We start from the raw sequence: 22500 nt of genomic DNA, 5'->3' as shown, positions 1-22500 counted from the left end.
GAGAGGAAAGAGAGGAAGGGAAACTAAGGTGACGGAGAGGAAAAAAACGAAAGAAAAAAGAAAGGAGAGAGAGAGGGAAAGCTGAGTTGGAAGGTAGGTAAGGGAAGGGTAAGAAAGGGAGGGAGGTAAGGGAACGGTTTGAGGGAGGAGGGTGGAGGAGGAGGAGGGAGGAGAAAGGCAGGCAGGAGGGAGGAGGAGGAGGGAAGGAGGAAGGAGGAGGAAGAAGGAAATATATTTGAAGGATGAAAGACGGTAATGAGTGCGTTAGGCCTAAGAGAGAGAGAGAGAGAGAGAGAGAGAGAGAGAGAGAGAGAGAGAGAGAGAGAGAGAGAGAGAGAGAGAGAGAGAGAGAGAGAGAGAGAGAGAGAGAGAGAGAGAGAGAGAGAGAGAGAGAGAGAGAGAGAGAGAGAGAGAGAGTAGGGGGGGGGGGGGGAAGCGTGGGAAGAATACAGCAAACCTTTAATTACAGGTAAGCACGAGACGGGTTAATTAAGAGAAGGTGTTTGGCGGCTTTCTTTTGTCTTACTTTTTTTTTTTTTTTTGTTATTTTTTAGTGCACTGCCTCATCGACTTATTGGCTCATTGATTGATTGGTTGATTAGTTGATTGATTGATTTGTTGATTTGCCTGTTTTCATTTGCTATTTTTAATGTTTATGATTTATGTAGTATGATATTTGCTTCTACTACTATTATAACTACTACTACTACTACTACTACTACTACTACTACTACTACTATTGCTACTTCTTCTTTCTTCTTATACTTCTTGTTTTTGTTCTTGTTCTTGTTCATCTCCTCCTCCTCCTCCTCCTCCTCCTCCTACTACTACTACTACTACTACTACTACTACTTTTTTTTCTACTACATAAAAGATACCTCCACCCATGTTTATATACTACTACTACTACTACTACTACTACTGCCTCCCCGCCTCCCCCCTACCACAACTCCCCTCTCCCCCCCACCTCCAGATCTTCGTGACAAGGCGGGGAGGAGGGGAGGAGGGGAGGGGGGGGAGGGGGGGGCTTGCAGGATCTCTCGCCAAGGACCAATCCCCGTGCCACACCATTGCGCCGTGCCTAATAGTAATGTTGGGGGGGCGAGTGGGCGTTCGTATTACTGCAGGGCCATCATTTTTTTTGGGGGGGGAGGGGGGGAGGGGGTTGGGGGTTCTTCTGGGGGTTTTTTCTGTAATTGTTCCACATCATTTTCTTACTTCCCTTTTCCATCATTTTCATTCATTTTTTTTTTCCATATTTTTTTCATCATTTTGCTCTATCAATTTTTTTCTGAATTTTTTCAATAATTATTTTCATCATTTCGCTGTTTTTTTCCATAATTTCGTTGTTTTTTTTCAATACTTTTTCCATTAGTTTTTTTTTCTATTAGTTCGTTGTTCCTTTCATTTTTTTCCTGCATTTTTTCATCATTTTTTTTTCATTTCTATCCATCATTGTTCTTGTTCTTCATCTCCTCCTCCTCCTCCTCCTACTACTACTACTACTACTACTACTACTACTACTACTACTACTTCCATCAATTCTTTCCATCATTTTTTTCTATCATTTTGTTGTTCTTTTCGTTATATTTTTTCTTCTTCCTACTTACTAATTTTTTTTCTTAAGGTCCGTGACTGAAGAAATTTAGTGATATTTTATGCAGTTTTTTCCTTCCAAGTCATACCATTGAGAGAAAGCCATATATATACTTTTTTTCATTTATTCTGCATTTATATATTTTGTGTTTGTATAATTCTGTATATATTTATTTTGTATTACATTATGAATTGTTTCTTGGAGGTTACCTAAGGAGAAAACCATATATATACTTATTTATTTATTTATTTATTCTGTATTTTATATGTTTTGTGTTTGTATCATATTGTATTTTGTTTTGCATTATGAATTGTTTCTTGGAGGTTACCTAAGGAGAAACCCATATATATACTTTATTTTATTTATTTATTCTGTATTTTATATATTTCGTTTTTGTATCATTTTGTATTTTATTTTGCATTATGAATTGTTTCTTGGAGGTTCCCGACTCAAGAACCCCCGATACGTATGCTTGGCAGGCCCTTGTAATCAATTCCACCATTGCGTGCACACCCACCCACACGCAATCACATGGAATGAGCCTCATGCTGGAATGTGCTCCACTCGCCTCCCACGCATTCCACCTACTCCTTCTTCTGCAACTGTTATAACTACGACTATTACTACTACTACTACTACTACTACTACTACTACTACTACTACTACTACTACTACTTTGACTACGTGTTTTTACCCTTGATCTTGTTGTTTTTGTTACTTTTCGTCTACTTTATTTTCTTCTACTTTTCTTCCTTTATCTTTATTTATTACTTTTATTACTATAACATCTTTTTACTCTTCTTTTTCTTCATCTTCTACTACTACTACTACTACTACTACTACTACTACTACTACTACTACTACTACTACTACTACTACTACTACTACTATAACTCAGCCCGTTACCTTCAAAAATAGATCGAGAAGTACAAAAAAAAATAATGGAATAAGGAAAATCAGGAAAGAGGAAGGACTCAAGAAAAGAGTGAGAATGACACTGGAGTTTGAGAAAAGGAAGAAGAAAAAGAAGGAAGGAAGGACAGACGAAGGAAGAAAGGAGGGACAGAGGGAAGGAGGTTAGGAGTTCGAGCTAATACGAAGGAAGGAAGAAGAGAATGAAATGATGATGATAATAGTAATGATGATGATGATAGTGATGAAAATAATGATCCACTTCAGGAAAAGGTTGCAAGAAATATTTAAAGTGTGAGAAAAACAGCGGATGACCTTGTGTGTGTGTGTGTGTGTGTGTGTGTGTGTGTGTGTGTGTGTGTGTGTAGTGGAGTGAACTGAGGCGGTGGAAAGGAAAAAAGGAAAAAAGTAAATATTGCAGACCAGGAAGAAGAAGAAGAAGAAGAAGAAGAAGCAGCCACCATCTTGTCAAGGCGATTCTGTTTATTTGTTTGTCTGTCAATCGGTTTGCTTCGTTTCTTGACTCGATGTTTTTTTCTTTCTTTTTTTTTGGGGTGCGTTTTTTTCTCGTTCTTGTTCTTGTTCTTGTTTTTGTTATTCTTCCTCTACTACTGTTTCTTCGTCTTCTCCATTTCTTCTTTGTCTTTCTTTTCTTATATTTATTACTTGTTCCTCTTCTTCATCATCATCTTTTTCTTGTTTTGGTTCTTCTTGTTCTTGTTCTTTATCTTGATCTCCTTGCCTTTCTTCCTCTTTGTAAGGATATAACTCTAAGGAAAGAAGTCCTGTAGTCAAAATAGTAGTAGTAGTAGTAGTAATAGTAGTAGTAGTAGTAGGAGGAGGAGGAGGAGGAGGAGGAGGAGGGCGAGAACGAGGGCGAGGAGGAGAAGGACAGTGAGTTTGAGGAAGGACGGAAGAAAAAAAAAAGAACAAAGGAAAAAAAGGAGGGATGGAGGGAGGGAGGGAGGGAGGGAGTTCGAGGAAGGACGAAAGAAAGGAAGGAAGGAAGGAAGAGAAGGAGTGGGAAGGGAAGGGAGGGAGGGACAGAGGGAAGGCAAGGAGGCTGAGGAAGGAAGGAAGGAAGAAAGGAGTGGGAAGGGAAGGGAGGGAGGGACAGAGGGAAGGGAAGGAGGCTGAGGAATGAAGGAAGGAAGAAAAAAAATGGGAAAGGAAGGAAAGGAAGGAAGGGTATGGAGTTTTCGGAAGAACGGAAGACATAAAAGAAGAACGTGAGTGAGGAAGAGGAAGAAGGTAAAGAAGATAGAACGAAGAAAGGAAGAGCAGAAAGAAGAAGGGAAGGAGGTATTCAGGGAGGTAAAGAGGCTGAGGAAGGAAGGAAGGAAGGAAGGAGGGAGGAGGCAGGGAGGGAAGGAAGGAAGGAAGGAAGGAAGGAAAGGAGAGAATGAGAAATGGGGGGGAAAAAGATGTTTGAGGTAGGAGGGAGTGAAGAAAGGAAGAACAGAAGGAAGGAAGGGAGGGAGGGAAAGAAAGATAGAAGGAAAAACAGAAGACAGGAAGGACGAAGGAAAGAGGGAGGGAGGAAGGGAATGAGAGAAGGTGAGGAAAGGAAGAGGGAAGAAGTTTGAGGGAGGATGAAAGAACAGGACACAATGAAGGAAGGAAAAAGGGAGGGAAGGAAGGTAAGGGTTTTGAAGAAGGAAGGAAGGAAGGTAAGGGTTGTAAGGAGGGAAGGAAGGTAAGGGTTTTAAGGAAGGAAGGAAGGTAAGGGTTTTAAGGAGGGAAGGAAGGAAGGTAAGAGTTTTGAGGAAGGAAGGAAGGAGGGAAGGGTTTTGAGGAAGGAAGGAGGGAAGGAAGGAATGTAAGGGTTTTGAGGAAGGAAGGAAGGAGGGAAGGGAGGAAGGAAGGTAAGGGTTTTAAGGAGGGAAGGAAGGAAGATAAGGGTTTTGAGGAAGGAATGTAAGGGTTTTGAGGAAGGAAGGAAGGAGGGAAGAAAGGAAGGAAGGTAAGGGTTTTAAGGAGGGAAGGAAGGAAGGTAAGGGTTTTAAGGAGGGAAGGAAGGATGGTAAGGGTTTTGAGGACGGAAGGAAGGAAGGTAAGGGTTTTGAGGAAGGAAGGAAGGAAGGTAAGGGTTTTGAGGAAGGAAGGAAGGAGGGAAGAAAGGAAGGAAGTAAGGGTTTTAAGGAGGGAAGGAAGGAAGGTAAGGGTTTTAAGGAGGGAAGTAAGGAATGTAAGGGTTTTGAGGAAGGAAGGAAGGAAGGAGGGAAGAAAGGAAGGAAGGTAAGGGTTTTAAGGAGGGAAGGAAGGATGGTAAGGAGCGTCTGCCGGCATAAAAGTCACACCCTATAACTGTTTACAAAGAACCCAACAAGAGGAACGCGATCACTATCATGCTCCATCTTGCCTGTGTTTCCCCCTCATCCTTAATCCAATTCCAGCAGAGAGAGAGAGAGAGAGAGAGAGAGAGAGAGAGAGAGAGAGAGAGAGAGAGAGAGAGAGAGAGAGAGAGAGAGAGAGAGAGAGAGAGAGAGAGAGATGGGTAGAAATAAAGGTGAGGTAACGAGGAAGAAAGAAAAGAAAGAGGATTTTATGGTAGAGTAATGAGGAGGAGGAGGAGGAGGAAGAAGAAGAAGAGGAGGAGGAGGAGGAAGAGGTAGGAGGGAAGAAGAATGAGAAATACACAGACTGACAGATGGACATAGAAAAAAAATGAAGAAAAAGAGAAGGACGGAAGCTTTTACAGTAGAGAAAGGAGGAAGAGGAGGGAAAGAAGGAGGAAGAGAGGAAGAGAGGAAAAATAAGGAGGAGGAGGAGGAGGAGGTAAGAGACGTCCATGACAGATTTAATGGGGTAAGGAAACGCAAGGTAAGGCAAGACAAGGGAAAGGTAGGAGAACTTGGGTTAGGTTAGCGCTCTGTGGGTGAGGCTGAGTGGATGGCTTACTGGATGGCGGATGGGTGGCTGACCGGCGGCCTCTCGTTTAGTAGTAGTCCTAACCAAGCGTGGCGTTGCCCTCTTCCTTGCTCAACCCCACACCCGCACCTCCACCTCCACAGGGCAAGACAACACCTAACATCCTGCTCCCCTACACCCTAATCTTCTACTTCTACAACCAGCTCATCTTAGACTTACACATGTTCAACTCTATTCTCTACACTTAGTTCCTTACACATTTTACTCGTTCACCTCTCTACACTCTAATCCTCTACTTCTACATCCAGTTCATCCTCCGTTCTCTTCTTGTTCAAATCTCTCGTCTACAACCATCTCATTTTGCTCTCTGTTATCGCCCACCTTCCGGCCTCTTGCAGACTTCCTTCTGTTCTTATGTTTTGGTATCTCTCCTCTACAGCAACTTTATCCTACACTATGCTTTCCTATACCTTAATCTTCTTTCTTTAAGCCCATTTCATCTTACAGTTTTGCTCCTGTTCTATTCAATTCTACACTCGTTTCATTCTATACTCTTCACATGTTAAGCTATCGGCCTCCTACAGACTCCTTAGCTGGTATTGTAAGACACGCGCTTCTTACATCAGCTATTTCTGAAGGTCAAAGAGGGGGTACTTCGGATTCTAATGAGTGTTTCTTCAGGTTCACGGCACAGAGGAAGAGTCACACTACCACCGGGGTCATAAAACTACCTCTGGAAATGCTCACAACTCCTACGAAAGCCTTGTCAAATGTGTGTTCTTGGGCAGCGAAATGTCTTAAAATACGACCCCTTATGTGTTTATGTTCTCTCTCCTACATCCTGGTTTCCATGACCCTAATCCTCTATTTTTACACCCAGATCATCCTAGACTTACACAGGTTCTACTTTATTCTCTACACTCTACTACTCTATTCCCTATTCATTCACTTCTTTCCTTTACACTCATCTTGCATTCTGGTCTACTGTACCCTAATTATCTACCTTTACACCCAGGTTATCCAACACCTTTCTTTCGTTCAACTCTATTCTCTACACCTGTTTTATCCTATACCCTAATTCTCTACCTTTACACCCAGTTTATCCAACACCTTTCTTTCGTTCAACTCTATTCTCTACACCTGTTTTATCCTGCACTCTGATATGGCTCACCTGCTGGCCTCTTGCAGACTCCCTATGTTCTTATCTCCTACATCCTACACCCTGATCCTTCATCCTTTACAGCCTACACTTTGCTTTCGTTCATCTCTATTTTCCACATTCGCTTCATCCTACACTCTGCTACACTCCTATCCTATTTGTTTCTCTCATCCTACACTGTTCTTGTATACCTCAATGACGGAGGAAGTGGAGAGAAGGAAGTAAAGAAAAAGGAGGAATGGGGAAATAGAAGTTAGAAAGCACACTCGGGTATAATACACTTAAAACATCTTCGTATATCTCAGCCTACACATCCTATTGTTTACATTCATTTCATCCTTCACTCTGCTCTCGTGCACTTTAATCCTATACGCCCTTTTCATATTATTAACTACACGCGTTAAATTCAATCTTATACATCTACACCTAGCTTGGTCTACACTCCTTTCCCTTACACCCCTATCTTTTAAATCTAGCTCCTTTTGATTCTGTTTAAACCAAGGGCATGCTAGGTCGGTATTGTAAGACGAATTGGCATCTCACATCACCTATTTCTAAAGGTCAAAGAGGGGGTCAGTCGGGTTGTAATGAGTGTTTCTTCAGGTTCATGGTACAGAAGAAGGGTCAAATTACCACCGGGGTCATAAAACTATCCCTGGAAATGCCCACAACTCCTAGGAAAGCCTTGTCAAATATGTGTTCTTGGGCAGCGAAATGTCTTAAAATGCGACCCATATTCTCTACACCTATATCGCACATCCTTACACTCTGGTTACACCCATTTTCCCGTTTCCCAGCATTTATTTCCTCCGTCCTTCTCTCTTTTATGCTCCTTATCCCTTCCGTTCTCTTTTTCCCCTTTCTCTTCACGTCCTCCTCCTCCTCTTTTGCTTCCTACTTTTTCACCTCTATTTCCTTCTTCCTCATTCTTATTACTTCCTCTCCACTTCCTCCCTCTTTCTCCTCTTTCCCTCTCTCGCACACACACACACACACACACACACACACACACACACACACACACGCATACATTCGAGATGCTGGAGTTGCCGTAAAAAAGTGTAGGGAGTGAAAAGTGTGTGTGTGTGTGTGTGTGTGTGTGTGTGTGTGTGTGTGTGTGTGTGTGTGTGAGATCTGTCATGTGCAGGTCCTCGCGGCTCAAGGTCGTTGCGTCGAGGGTAATTAATAATTTTAAAAACACGGGAGGGGTCATGACGGTGAAAGGGGCGGGGGAGGCACTGGCGGCCGTGTGGGGGTCGGCAGCAGCAGGAGGCAGGCGGCGGACAGACAGCGGCACAGGTTTAAAAACAGCCTCGCCATGAACGGCCCCGCAAACGTTTGAATTTAAACCTCTCGCCGAACCGGTCTGGCGGGCACGGCGGCGAGTGACGCGCAAACGGACAGTCGTGGCGGCGGCGGTGCCCGTCGCCCAGCACAGGCCGCGGCGGGTGGCGAGGCGCCCTGCCCGACCAGCCAACTCTCCGAGGCTTGCTATGGCACTACAGACACCTAAAAGTATTCCTTGAGGGACTGGTTAGAGGCGGAGGGCAGGGCGAGGCGTGGGTATGGGTGGAGGCGGCTGGGCGGGCGGCGGCGGGTGGCTGGCTGGCTGGTGTCAGTGGACGCGACTCGCAAGGTGCTGCTCAAGGTGTGTGTAAGTGGCTCGTACGCCCGCCAGCGGGGTTCATCCCTGCCTTGGGGCACCCCTGAGAGTATCGTCTTCGGAGCTATTGAAACACACATCTTTGTTCGGCATGATTTAATGCCCTCAGGTATCGTCCATTCTAATGAGAGCACCGCAGAGCAAGGCCAGCACGCCGAGGCCCCGGGTGCACCACCCCGGAGGTGCACCTGTCCCGTGGCGTGGCCCGCGGCGTTCCGTATACTCACAAAGATGGTATGTAATTCATCGGGCACGTAGGACACCTGTGCTTGTGTGTGCGTGGCGGGACGGGCGTGTGGTGCTCCGGAGTCCCGGAGAGCGGCGGGCAGCGGGGGGCGGCGCGGGGGCGGAAGGCTGCGGTGGGAGGATGGCGACCTGCGTGCGGATGGGCGAGTGCGGAGGCTCCGACGGGGCAACCGCCTCGCAGGCGCTCACTGGCTGACGCCCCGGCCCTCCCCTGCCCTGGCCTGGAGCAGTGGTGCATGGAGGGCCCTGCGCGGCTGTGCCCAGGTGTGTGTGTGTGTGTGTGTGTGTGTGTGTGTGTGTGTGTGTGGCAAATTAGGACTCGCGGGCGGGCGGGCAGGGGCTGTACTCGCGGGTGTCCACATGCACTTGTTTGGATGTGGGCGGTTTGCTGGCCGGGGCATGCGCGTGGAGCACCTGGACACACCGCCGCCCGCACGCCTAATTCGATGAGAAGTGTGTTGCTCCCGGAGCCGTGTGAGCTCCGAGGCGGAGGATCGTGATGGTGCGGCTTGGCGAATAGGGAAGGAGGAGGAGGAGGAGGAGGGACACTTGTAGCTGTAGTGGGGCATCGGGTCTTTGCTGGAGTGTAATGAGGAGGGGAAGGCAAAGGGAGAACACAGGGCCGAGGAAAGGCCGTGGAAGAGGAAGGTAATGGGTCCATTTGGAGGGGCTCGCATGTGAGTAATGTGAGAGGCGGCGAGGGAAGGGACAGGGGACAGGACCAGCGGACCCCGGAGTGTGAAACAGGTAGAAAACGAAGGGTGACGAGACGAGAGGACGGGGGCGCTGATTACTATAGCATGAGTCCAAGGAGGGCGCGAGGACGAGGGTGAACCAGGGTGATGGGGAATACTGAATAGGAATGGAGCAGAAGTGCAAGGCAGAAGTGGAATAGGAGAGATAGAAGGCGAGGGAGAGAGAGAGAGGGAGGGGGGTGTAGGGGGAGGTGTTGCGGTGTGGTGGTGGTGGGCAAGGACTGCGGGGGGGCAGGAGCCTGGACTGACGCTGTTGAGTCCTGGGGACGCTGCTTTTCCTAGCGATGTTATGGGGAGGCAGCGGTGCGCAGCCTCATGGCGTCGGCGCGCTGGCTTCTTCCAGTCTGTCCTGCCCTGCTGCTCGCCATTCCGAGGTGTTTGAGGCTCACCACCCCCGCCGTCCGTGCATGAGGTGACCCTCGAGCCAGGCACCGTGGCACCCCAGGACACAGGGTTCTGAGGGTGTCCTGGGAAAGGGGAGGAAAAATCGTTACGCGACACCCGCCTGAGCCACGCCAAGCCGCCTGCCTGGGCGCGGGTTCAGTCATCGCCGGGCGCCAAGGGGAGACTACCGCGCGCTGCTCCCTCCGCGACATGTGATAACCCACCAGCAGGCCAGCACCCCTGTGAGCACCCCCGCATCTCCCCGGTGTTTCGTGCGGGTGTGTGAATCCTGGCAGACCCGGGTGGCAGGCGAGGCGGGCGTGTCAGTGTGTCTGTGGCCCACTGGGGAACGAGCTGCCCTGTGGAAGGCTCGGTGGGGCTGGCGCAGGACAGCCTGGAAAGAAGTGTTCAAAATCGATACAAGTTAACGAAAAACACTGCGACCGTCAGGTGATGAGGCGAGGGGGAGGCGGCGACCCGGGGCTGTGTGTGTGTGTCCCTGTGTGTGCATGTGTGTGAAGGTGTGCAGAGGTGTGAGTGTAGAGGTGTGTAGCAGGTCCTAGCCAGCCAGCCAGCCAGCCATCCCTCGCCGCCACCACCACCACCTCCTCCCTCCACCACGGACGGACGAACCTGAGGAGGAGGAGGAGGCTGTACCCACCACCCACCCACCTGTCCTGCTTCCTTGCCTGCTGGTGCTCTGCTGTTCCCTGCTGCTCTCTGTCCCTCACCTCACCAACGTTTTACCTTGTCCTCCTCCTCCCCTGCTTGCTGTCTTGACCTCCTTCTCTGCTGTCTGTCCTCCCTGTTGTGTCCTCCTTCCCTGCTGTCCTTACCTCCTTTCCTCCATGCTCTGTCTTGCCCTCCTCCCCTACTTTCCACCTTTCCTCCCTGCTGTCTGTCCTGCTCTTTCCCTCTCTGCTGTTCCTCCTTTCTTCCCTCCTTTCCTCCCTGCTCTGTCTTGCCCTCCTCCCCTACTTTCCTCTTTTCCTCTCTGCTGTCTGTCCTGCTCTTTCCCTCTCTGTTGTTCCTCCTTTCTTCCCTCCCTGTCTTTCCTCCTTCCCGCCCTGCTTTCATCCTTTCCTCCCCTGCTTTCCTTTTCCTCCCTCCTTTCCTCCCCTGCTGGCCCTCCCCTCTGACGTGTGATGTGCCTCAAAGACTCGCAGATAAGACATAAAAAAAGGAGCATCTTGCAGTATGGGCGTATCTATTGTTGTCTTGTGTTAATGTATATTCCAGGCCTTTGAAAACAACAAACAAAAAACAAATCACCCATCATCATCAATTAACCCCTTTTCTTCTTTTTTTCTCCCCGTCATCTTCCAGTGTACTTTAACGAACTCGACGATAATGGTAATAGAAGAAACGGTAGATTAACATACAACGTGGACGAAATTGATTGATAGTGGAGTTTTGAGTGACTAAAAGAAATAGAGATTAGTGAGGAAAGAGATAACGAAAGGAAGGAAAGAAAGAGGTGGCAAAGAAAGTGAGAGCGAGGGAACGAGAAACAGAAAGAAAGAGAAAGAAATATCAACGGAGCGTCCCAATCTTTCTCTCCAGCGCCCCCTTTCAAGACCTTGGTATCGAACAAGTGGAGGCATCCAGCCATTCAGCCATTCTCCCAGCGTTTGAGCCTCCACTCCGGCGGGCCTGGCCTCTCCCACTCCCACTCCACTCCCTCCCCACTCCACTACCAGGTAACTTGAGGGAAGGGAAGCTGTGAGAAATATGAAGATATATTTATGATGATTTCTACTTATACTTTTTTTGTTATATCTTTTACGTAGGAGGGATAGACATAGTGCCATATACTTAACACTTAGTCTCCCAAGAACACTCATTTGACAAGGCATTCATAGGAGTTGTGGGTCTTTCCATAGGTAGTTTTTTGACCCTGCTGGTAGTCGGACCTTTCTTCTGTACCATGAAGCTAAAAAAACACTTATTATAACCCGACTGATCTCCTCTTTGGCCTTTGGAAGTACTTGATGTGAGGAGTTGCAGCGTCTAACAACACTAACCTATATAATAACCTTCACTCTCCCTCTCTATCCACTTCACCAGGTAACTTGAGGAGAGGCAGGTGTGTGTAGGTGTGTGAAAAGTGAATATGTTGCCTACTTATAATATTTCTACCTGTGTTTTTGTTTTAATTCGTCTCATACCTTGTACCTCTATCTCTCCAGTTCTCTTTCCCAGATAACTTGAAAGATGTGAAAATAGGGAAGGTGTACTTATGATAATCTTACCTGTGTTTTTGTTCTAATTCGTCTCATACCTTTACCTCTATCTCTCCAATTCTCTTTCCCAGATAACTTGAAAGATGTGAAAATAGGGAAGGTGTACTTATGATAATCTTACCTGTGTTTTTGTTCTTGTTAGGTTAGACCGTTAGAGAGAGAGACATACCTCCTCTCCCTTTCCCTCTCTCCTCTCCCTCTCTACCCACTCCTCTTTACCAGATGACTTGAGGAAAGGTGTGAAAAATAGCGTAGTGATTTTTTTTCTACCTATAATAGTTTTACCTGTGTTTTTGTTCTCTGGTCTCTCTTAACTGGGACAAACATATGTGCCTCCACTCTCCCTTTCAATCCATCCACTTCTCTTTCTCGGGTAACTCGAGGGAACACAGGTGAAAATGAAGGAGGTGTAATTATATACGTTAGTTTTACCCGTGTTTTTATTTTGTTATGTCTTACGTTAGATTGATATACATATGCGCATAATCTCAGTCTCTCTTCTCTACCAGGTAACTTGAGGGAAAGCAGGTGTGTAGGTGCGTGAAAGAGGTGTAGTTATGTTAGTTTTACCTGCATTTTCTCCTGTTTCTTTTTTTTTATCTTACGTTGAAGACAGATATAGGCGTTTCCACTCTCCCTTTCTCCACTTCTCTTCGCCAGGCAACTCGAGGGGAAAGCAGGTGTAGGTGTGTTAAAAGCGAAGGTGTACATGCGTTAGTTTTACCTGTATTTACCTCTGCACTGATTAGTCTGCCTTACTTTGGATAGGCAAGACATGCACCCATTCTCTCCCTCTTTCCCAGGTAACTTGAGGGGAAAGCAGGTGTAGATGTGTGGAAAAACGAAAGTGTACATACGTTAATCTTACCTGTATTTACCTGTGCATTCGTCAGCCTGACTTACGTTTGAGATAGATTCCTTCACTCTCTCTTTCTGCTCCACCAGGTAACTTGCATTCTGACGGGCAGGTGTTGCGTGGAAGGGAAGGTGAATATACGCTTGTCTAACCTTTGCGTTCTAATTGCTCCAGCTTACGTTGAATGGACAAATAGACAGACAAATAGACTGATTCCTCATATGCTTTTCCTCTTCACCTCGTATCTTGATGGGGGAGTGAGCAAGGTGTATATAGGTGTAGCAGGGAAGAGTTTATATTACCTGGATCTTACCTGTGAATTTGTGTTTTGACTGGTGTATTTTGTAGAGGAGATATAGAAAGATACAAAGACAAATAGACTGATCCCTCATAATCTTTCCCTCTTCTCCTCGTATCTTGACGGGGGAGTGTAGCAGGGAAGAGTGTATATTACCTGGATCTTACCTGTGAGTGTGTGTTTCGACGGGTGTATTTTATGGTGGAGATATAGAATGATACAAGGATAGTAGTAAAACGGACATCTAGTATTACAAAGAGTTAGTGTTTGTTGAAATAGATAGACTGACTGAGTGACTGACTGACTGACTGACTGACTGAACCTAACTGACTGGCTGAGTGATCAAAGAAACGACGGAGCATTCATTTCGCTTTCATTCATTCGTGTTTTTCTGACCGACATTTCTAATTTTGCGTGTGTGAGGACGAAGAAGGGGAAGAGGGGAGAAGAGGAAGGGGAAGAGGGGAGAAAGAGGAGGAGCAGGTCAGTGGGTCGGCATGAAAGACGCATGACTTACTGACTGACTGGTGGTGGTGGTGGTACTGATGGTGGTGGCAGAGGTGAGGGTGGTGGCGATGATGGTGTGATACTGTGCTCCTAAATCCTCCTCCTCCTCTTCATTCTTGCTTCTTATCAGCCAGGACAAGATGGTGATGGTGGTGGTGGTGGTGGTGGTGGTGTTAGGTTAAAATGGAGAGGAAATTCAGGTAAGGTGGGTGGACGGAAGTGCAGCGAGATCAATACTTAGTTGTAGGCGAAGGGAGAGAGAGAGAGAGAGAGAGAGAGAGAGAGAGAGAGAGAGAGAGAGAGAGAGAGAGAGAGAGAGAGAGAGAGAGAGAGAGATCCAGTCAGTCTGTCAGTAATTTGAGGTTGTGATGGTGATATGAGAGAGAGAGAGAGAGAGAGAGAGAGAGAGAGAGAGAGATACAGACAGTCTGTCAGTCAGTTGAGGTGTTTATTGTGATGAGAGAGAGAGAGAGAGAGAGAGAGAGAGAGAGAGAGAGAGAGAGAGAGAGAGATGTGGAAGAGGTGTATTACTCGCCCTGGCTAATAATAACAATAATAATAAAAGTAATAATAATAATAATAATAATAATAATAATAATAATAATAGAAAAATCTTTGCAATAGATGAAAAAAAAACGAAAAATGAACAATATACAAAAAAAAAATAACGTGAGACTTAGTAAAATAATAACAAATGAAAAAAGAAAATATAAAAAAAAGAAGATTTGCCGCTGTAAAAAGCGTAGGGAATGAAGGAAAAGAAGAATGACATAGGAAAACAAAAAACAAAAACAACAACAACAGCAATAATAACAGTAGTGGTTAACAAAAAAGATAACAATAACAAAACACAACACGACACACTGCAACACAAATGCACACAAACACAACCTTTTACAAACACAACAACACAAGCAACATCTCCTCTTGACTAATTCCACTGTAACACAACACCCAAAGAGAGAGAGAGAGAGAGACAGAGAGACAGAGAGAGAGAGAGACGTAGGTTTGTCCATGTATCCTGCTAATTATTATATATCGTCGTTATTGCTTAGCAGATAACGAAATTGGGCAAGCAGGGAAGCAGTCAGGCAGAGAGAGAGAGAGAGAGAGAGAGAGAGAGGGGAATGAGAGGAGGAAGCTGTTGTATCGAGCTGCGTCGTGGTAAGGGAGCGCTGACCCCTCCTCTTCCCTCTCCTCTCTCTCAGTTGCCTCTGTTTCTAGGTGTTGTGTCACTCAAGGGTTTAATCGAGAGAGAGAGAGAGAGAGAGAGAGAGCATTCTGCGATATCGTTCTTATTATTTACTTCTTGCTGGCGCTTCTCCTCCTCCTAGCTCTTCCTCCTCCTCCTCCTCCTCCTCCTCCTCCACTTTATCATCTTGTTCTTGTTGTTCTTGTTCTATCTCATATTTTATTTCTTCTTTTCTTGCTTCTTTTCTTTCATACTTTTTAATCTTTCTTTATTCCTGTCCGTTCTGATTAGGAATTTCTCTCTCTCTCTCTCTCTCTCTCTCTCTCTCTCTCAAATAACAGTTTGTGAGTGTTTAAATGTTCGTCTTGCTTCCTTCTTGATTATTCCACACACACACACACACACACACACACACACACACACACACACACACACACACACACACACACACACACACACAGGCTTCGCACAGTCATTTCCTCACCTGAGAATATTTTGATATGCAACACACACACACACACACACACACACACACACACACACACACACACACACACACACACACACACACACACACACACACACACACACACACACACACACACAGGTAAAGGTAGGCAGGTTAATTATTTTCTTCCCACGCATCGAAGAAATAGTTTTTGACCTTTATTTTTTCATTTTCATTTTTTTCATTTCATTTATATTGTTTTTCATTTTTATTCATTTTTTTCCAGTTACAAAATTGCTCTTCACATTTATTCGCTTTTCATTTTTATTCATTTTCGCCTCACCAACCTTGCTTTATTTTTTTATTCTTTTTTATTTATTCCGACCTTGTTATTTAATTCATCCTGTTTTTTTATCAGGTATCAAATATTTCGCCGTTGTTAAGAGAGAGAGAGAGAGAGAGAGAGAGAGAGAGAGAGAGAGAGAGAGAGAGAGAGAGAGAGAGAGGTAATAGTGAAAAAGGGAAGGAAACTGAAAGAAAGGAAATGGTAGGGAAGGAAATAAAAGGAAAAGGAAGGAAAGGAAAGGAAGGAAAGGGAAAGAGAGAGAAAAGGAAGAGAAAGGGTGAAGTGTGCTGAGGGAGATACATTTTTGAGTGTGACTTTGAATGGGAGAGAAGAAGAAGGGGTTGAGATTGTAAGAATTGATGGGGTGAATAAGGTTGGAGATGCAAATTGATGGGGGAGAAGAGGGGATCTGGGGGTGTTAGTGATGTGGAGAATAGGGTTTTGGGGGGTGGTAATGATGGGGAAATTTGAAAGGGGGGGGATGAGAATGAAAGGGGGTTGGGGGTAAAAATTGTTGGGGAGGAAGGGGTGATTGAAGGGGGTGAAGGGGTGGATGGGAAGATTGGGAAAGGGGGGAGATGGGAGGAAGACAGCATCCGGGAACTGATACTTGAACTCCTCCTCCTCCTCCTCCTCCTCGTCCTCCTCCTCCTCCTCCTCCTCCTCCTCCTCCTCCTCCTCCTCCTCCTCCTCCTCCTCGTCATCGTTGTCATTCTCCTCGTCCTCTGACCTTTCCTCCTCCTCCTTTCCTCCTCCTCCTCCTCCTCCTCCTCCTCGTCATCGTTGTCATTCTCCTCTTCCTCTGACCTTAGTTTTCACCGCCCTTTTCCTCCTCCTCCTCCTCCTCCTCCTCCTCAAATTCCTTTTCTTTCATCTTTTCCTTTGTCATCTTCCTTGTCGTCCACGTCTCTCTCTCTCTCTTTCACAGGTCATCCTTATACCTCCTCCTCCTCCTCCTCCTCCTCCGTCTGTCCCGTGGGAAGTGATACACAGAAGGGGTGAAAGAAGATATTCCGGTGGGGAGGAGGAGGAGGAGGAGGAGGAGGAGGAGGAGGAGGAGGTAAGAAGACCCTCCAGTTAATAGCGACTTATCCACGATTCCATCTCTCTCTCTCTCTCTCTCTCTCTCTCACCCTTATCCCTCTTCACATCATTTCCTTCCTTCCTCTTCTCCCTTCCCTCCTTTTCCTCCCCTTTCCTCCCTTTTCCTTTTTTCCTTTCCTCCCCCCTTCCTTCCCTTTTCAGCGGATGTGCAGGTGTATGGGGATATGGTTGAGGAGGAGGAGGAGGAAGAGGAGGAGGAGGAGGAAGGGAAATATGGTATCATGTTTAAAAGGATGTTAATGTTACCAATCTTTACCTCCTCGTTCCTTCCGTTTCCTCCTCCTCCTCCTCCTCCTCCTCCTCCTCCTCTCATCCTCCTATTTCATGTTTTTTTTCCTTTGCATAACCTTATCTCTCTCTCTCTCTCTCTCTCTTTCACTCCCTACTTATGCATTCCTTTTTATTTTTTTTGTTCTCTTCGTCTTGCTATCATTTTATCTCTCCCTTTGTTCCTCCATCATGCTCCCTTTCTCTCCCTCCCTCCCTCCCTCCCTCTATTCTTTTTCCCTTTCCTTTCACTTTCATATCTCATTTTCCATTCTACTCCTCCCTTCCTCTCCCTTTCTCTTCCCATTCTCTTCTCTGATTTTTTTTTCTTTCTTTTTTGCTCTCGGAAAAGATGGAGTGGAAAAAGAAAGGAAGGAAGAAGAGGAGGAGGAGGAGAAGGAGGAAGACAGGTATGGGAGGAGAGAGAAAGAGGAGAGGAAGAAGGTAGAGTTGTGATAAGGAAGAAGATAGGGAGAAAGAGAAAGGAGAAGAGAAATCTAAGGAGAGAGAGAGAGAGGGATGGAAGGGGAGAGGAGTTTTAAGGAGGAAGATGGAAAAGGAAGAGGAGAAATAAAAGAGAGAAGGAGGAGAAAGAAGAAAGTTGTAAATAGGGAGAGGGAAAAGGAAGAAAAGAAAAGGAGGAGAAGGAAGAAGAGAAGATGGGAAGGGAGAGGAAAGGAAGAAGATTGGAGAGAAAAGAGAGGAGGAAGAGGAAGGCTAAGAGAGAGAGAGAGAGAGAGAGAGAGAGAGAGAGAGAGAGAGAGAGAGAGAGAGAACACCTGTCAGGGATGAAACCTGCCTTGTCTAATACCTTTTGAGCAGAATGTTTAAAAGTCACGCCTGGGAGGTGCTCTTCCCTTCCCCTTCCCTTCCCCTTCCCTTCTTTCCATTCTCTCTTCCTTCCCTTCCCTTTCCCTTCCCTTCCCTTCCCTTCCTTTCCATTCTCTTCCCTTCCCTTTCCTTCCCTTTTCTTTCCTTTCCTTCCCTTCCCTTCCCTTCCTTTCCATTCTCTTCTCTTCACTTATCTTCCCTTCCTTTCTCTTCCCTTCTCTTCCCTTCCCTTCCCTTTCCTTTCATTTCATTTCCTTCCCCTCCCTTCCCTTCCCTTCACTTCCCTTCTTTCCCCTTCCCATCTCTTTCCATTCCCTTCGCCTTTCTTTTCCTTCCCTTCCTTTCCCTCCCTTTCCCTTCTTCTTCAATCTTCTTTCCTAGTTTCTTACCTTTCCTTGCCATTTCTTACCACCCTAACCATTTCTTCCCCTTAATTTCTTCCTTCCCTTCCCTTTCTTCCCTCTTTCTTTCTCTTTCCTTGACCTCCCTTTTCCTTTCACATTCCTTTCTCTCCCACCCTTTCCCTTCCTTTCCTCTCCCTTCACATGGCTTCCCCTTTATTCACTCTCTTCCTTTTCTTTCATTTTCCTTGCCCTCCCACCCTTTCATTTTCCCCTCTCCTCTCCTTTCCTTTCTCCTTTCATATTTTTTGTCTTCTACTCTATAACTTTTTTTTCCTTCCTATTCCGTGTTATTTTCCTCCCTATATTTTTCAATCCTTTCCCTTTGACCTCCTCCTCCTCCTCCTCCTCCTCATCCTCCTCTTTTCTTGCTCTTATTCCACCACCACACCTCCTCCTCCTCCTCCTCCTCCTTGTTCTTCCTGTTCCACTCCTTTCCCTTCCCTCCCCACTTCCTCTCCTCCCCTCCCCTTTCCTCCCCACTTTCACCTTCATTTATATATATTTTACGTGAGTACTCAACCTTGACTTCACACTCCCCCCCCTCCCCTTCCTTCCTCCCTTTCCCCACTCCCCTCCCTCTCCTCCCCTCCCTTCCCTTCCCTTCCCTCTCCTTCCCCTTCTCTTCCTGCCCATTCCCTTCCTTTCCCTCACGCTTCCTACCTTCCCCTCTCCTCCCTCCCCTCCTTTTCTTTTATTTTTTTTTTCTGTATTCCATTTTTTTCCTTTCCATCCTTTTCCGGTTACGTCTTCACTTTCTCCCTTTCATTTTCTTTTCTCTTCTTTCTCCTCCTCTTTACTTTTAATTTTCTTTCCCTTTCTACTTTTTCTGTTTGTTTTTGTTTCTCTCTCTCTCTCTCTCTCTCCATTGAAGTCACATGTATATATATTTTTTATTTGTTCTCTTTTTATAATTATTTCGTTCCGTGCTACTAATTACCGTTCATTAGCTCTTGTTCTTATTGTTCGTATTGTTTCCGGCGTGGTATTCAAGTGTCATTAACGAACGCACGCGAATGAAGTTGAAAAGAAAAGAAAAAAAGAGAAAAAAAAGGAAAAAAAAAGAATGTTATCACTGTGTATCGTTTTCATCCCCTTGGCTATTGTTCTAAGATGCAGTTTTTTTTTTTATAGTGTGTGTGTGTGTGTGTGTGTGTGTGTGTGTGTGTGTGTGTGTGTGTGTGTGTGTGTGTGTCGTAATGCCTTTTGAAGTGAAAGTTTTGGGAGGAAAATAAAAAAAGAAAGGAAGGAAGGAAAGAGAAAAAAAACATTGGAAAAAAGAACAGGAATAACAGGAAATGAAAAAAAAGATAAAGAAATGTTGAAATAAGAAAGCAAGGCAAGGCAATGAAGAAAAGGAAGCAGGAAGGAAGAAAGGAAGGAGGGAAGGAAGGAAGGAAGGAAGGAAAGAAAGAGGAAAAGCATAGAAAGTTAAATAATGTCAGGAATAGAAAAAAAAACGGGAAATTAAAAATGAAGCAAGATAATGAAGGAAATAGAAAGGAAGGAAGGAAGGAAGGAAAGGAAGAGGAAAAGTATAGGAAGAGAAATAACGTCAGAAATAGGACAAAAAAAGAAAGTAAAAAAAAATGGAAGCAAGATAATGAAGGAAATTGGAAGAGAGGAAGGAAGGAAGGAAGGAGGGAAGGAAGGAAAGAGAGAGGAAAAGCATAGGAAGAGAAATAACGCCAGAAATAGGACAAAAAAAAAGAAAGTAAAAAAAAATGGAAGCAAGATAATGAAGGAAATAGGAAGAAAGGAAGGAAGGAATGAAGGAGGGAAGGAAGGGAAGAAAGAGAAAAAGCATAGGAAGAGAAATAACGTCAGAAATAGGACAAAAAAAAAAGAAAGTAAAAAAAAATGGAAGCAAGATAATGAAGGAAATAAGAAGAAAGAAAGTAAGAAAGGAAGAAAAGAAAAAAAAGGAAAAAATGACGAGGAAAGTAAAAAACATTGATAGACACTTAAATAATAAAAAAAAAAATACAGCTACAATGGCGCTGTCTTATATAGTGATGCAGTTGAAATAAAGAGGAGGGGAAAGAAAACGAGATAAGGCAAAGACGTTAAGGAAGAAAACGGGAAGATGAAAGAACGATGCCAAGAAAACGTTCATATCAACACCACAAATAAAAAAATAAAAAAATACTGATAACCGCATTTTTAAACCTATATAGACACACTAACCCCAGAATAAAATAGCAAAATCAAAACTCACGAGGTAGATACAGTAAGCTAAGGTAAGGGAGGGAAGCAGGAAGGAAGGAAGGAAGGAAGGTTTAGGCATGAGCAGGTACGGTAATTGGTAATTAAGGTAGGAGGAGGAGAAGAAGGAAGACCCCACAATTCAGGAGCAGAGACAGGAGGGAAGGAGAGAAGGTATAGAGATTGAGGAGATTAAGGAGGAGAGAAGGTATTTAAGAAGGAGAGGAGAGAAGAAGGAAGAAGAAGGAGAGAAAAGAAGAGGGAATTTAGAAGAGGAAGAAGAGAGAAGATGGAAGGAGAAGGATATAGGAAAGGAAAAGGAAGAGGAAGATGGAAGATAGAGGGTAGGGAGGAGGAAGAGAGGAAGGAATTTAGGAAGTTGAGAAAGAAGATGGAAGAAGGAGAAGGAAGTTAAGAAAGTAGATAAAGAAGGAAAGAAGGAAGGAGAGGAGGAGATAAAGAAGTAGAGAGAGGAAGGAAAGAAGGAAGAGGAGAATAACGAATTTAGGAAGTAGAAGAAAGGAGGAAGATGGAAGAAAGTTAAGGAAGGAAAAGAAGAAGAGGGAGATGGAGAGGCAGATTGGAGAAGAAGGAATTTAGGAAGTGGAAAAATGGGAAGGAAGAATGGGCTGGAAGCAGGAGGAAAGGAAGGAAAGAAAGAATAAGGAACTGGAAAACAAGGAGAGGAAAGAAGGAGGGAAGGAAGATGAATGAGATAGAGAAAGAATTAAGGAAGTAGGAAGAAGGAGATGAAGGAAGGAAGTAGGGAAGAAAAGGAATGGAAGGAAGAAAGATATAGAGATTGATGGAAGGAGAGACAGAATGAAGGAAGATTAGAAAGAAAAAGAAGAAATAATAAAACAAAAATAGGAAAGGAAGAAAGAGAGAAGGAAATGATAACATGAACAGGGAAGATGATAAAGAAGAGGAAGAATAAAAGAAAACTGCAAGGTGGAGAGAAGGAAAAGGAAGAAGAAGAAGGAGGAATGGAAGGAAAGAGAAGAGAAGGAGGAAGGAAAGAAGGAGAAAAGAAAGAAGAAAGAGAATATAGAAGAATAAAAGACGAAAGAAGGGAAAAAGAAAGAAGAGAAGAGAATAAAGGAAGAATGCAAATGGAAGAAGAAGAAATTGAAGAAAGAAAAGAAGAAGAGAGAGAGAGAGAATGGAGAGAGAGAGGAGAGAGAGAGAGAGAGAGAGAGAGAGAGAGAGAGAGAGAGAGAGAGAGAGAGAGAGAGAGAGAGAGATTTAGTGCACTGAATGTTGAGAGAGTAGAGGTCGGAGGAAGAGGAGGAAAGGAAAGGAAGGAGACAGGTTGAGATAAAGGAAGTAATAAAGATAAATCACGAGAGAGAGAGAGAGAGAGAGAGAGAGAGAGAGAGAGAGAGAGAGAGAGAGAGAGACAGAGAGAGGAAGAGATAGTGAGAGGAGGAGGAGGAGGAGGAGGAGGAGGAGTGGGGAGAGAGAAAAAAAAGAGGAAGGTTTAGCGGAAGAGGTTGAGGATATGTATTTTGAGAGAGAGAGAGAGAGAGAGAGAGAGAGAGAGAGAGAGAGAGAGAGAGAGAGAGAGAGAGAGAGAGAGAGAGAGAGAGAGAGAGAGAGATAGAGAGAGAGAGAGAGAGAGAGAGAGAGAGAGTAGAAATTGATTATGATGAAAGTGAGAGATGGAGAGAGAGAGAGAGAGAGAGAGAGAGAGAGAGAGAGAGAGAGAGAGAGAGAGAGAGAGAGAGAGAGAGAGAGAGAGAGAGAGTTTCAAGACAGGAAAGGAGAGAGAAGACTAATGACATAAACAATGAAACCTCCTCCTCCTCCTCCTCCTCCTCCTCCTCCTCCTTCTTCTTTTCCTCCTCCTTCCTCTTCTTTCTGCACTAGTTAACGTTCTTCTTCTTTCTTCTTCTTCTTCTTTCTCTTTATTATTTTTGTTATTTATATTATTTTCACACTTTTCTCTCTCTCTCTCTCTCTCGTCGACAACAGAGAAATCTTTTCCTTTCGCGAGGTCTGTTTTGGGTCTGAACACTCTCTCTCTCTCTCTCTCTCTCTCTCATTCCTTTCTTTTCCTTCACTTCCTTCCCTCTCCTTCCTTTTCCTAACCACCTTTTTCCTCTTCCATTTCCTTTTCCTTCCTTTCCTTTCCTCCCCTTCCCTTCTATTCCCATTTTCTCTTACATTGTCTTTTCTTTCATCTTCCTTTCGCTTTTATCTCCCTTCATTTTCC

General features: G+C 44.9%; 1 long non-coding RNA gene across 1 annotated transcript in view; it reads left to right on the top strand.

Annotated features, from left to right (window-relative positions):
* The first annotated feature begins 9026 nt into the window (after positions 1-9026).
* LOC126989863 (uncharacterized) overlaps positions 9027-22500 on the top strand; it is a 44107-nt gene continuing 30633 nt past the window's right edge. Inside the window, exons 1-2 of the long non-coding RNA XR_007743811.1 lie at positions 9027-9829; positions 10914-11287. This is a non-coding gene — a long non-coding RNA (uncharacterized LOC126989863). The remainder of the gene's footprint in view (positions 9830-10913; positions 11288-22500) is intronic.

Source organism: Eriocheir sinensis, unplaced genomic scaffold (genome assembly GCF_024679095.1).
Source record: "Eriocheir sinensis breed Jianghai 21 unplaced genomic scaffold, ASM2467909v1 Scaffold135, whole genome shotgun sequence".
Classification (NCBI taxonomy): Eukaryota; Metazoa; Arthropoda; class Malacostraca; order Decapoda; family Varunidae; genus Eriocheir; species Eriocheir sinensis.
The sequence above is the reverse complement of the archived record's forward strand: the minus strand, read 5'-3'. Positions and strand labels throughout refer to the sequence as shown.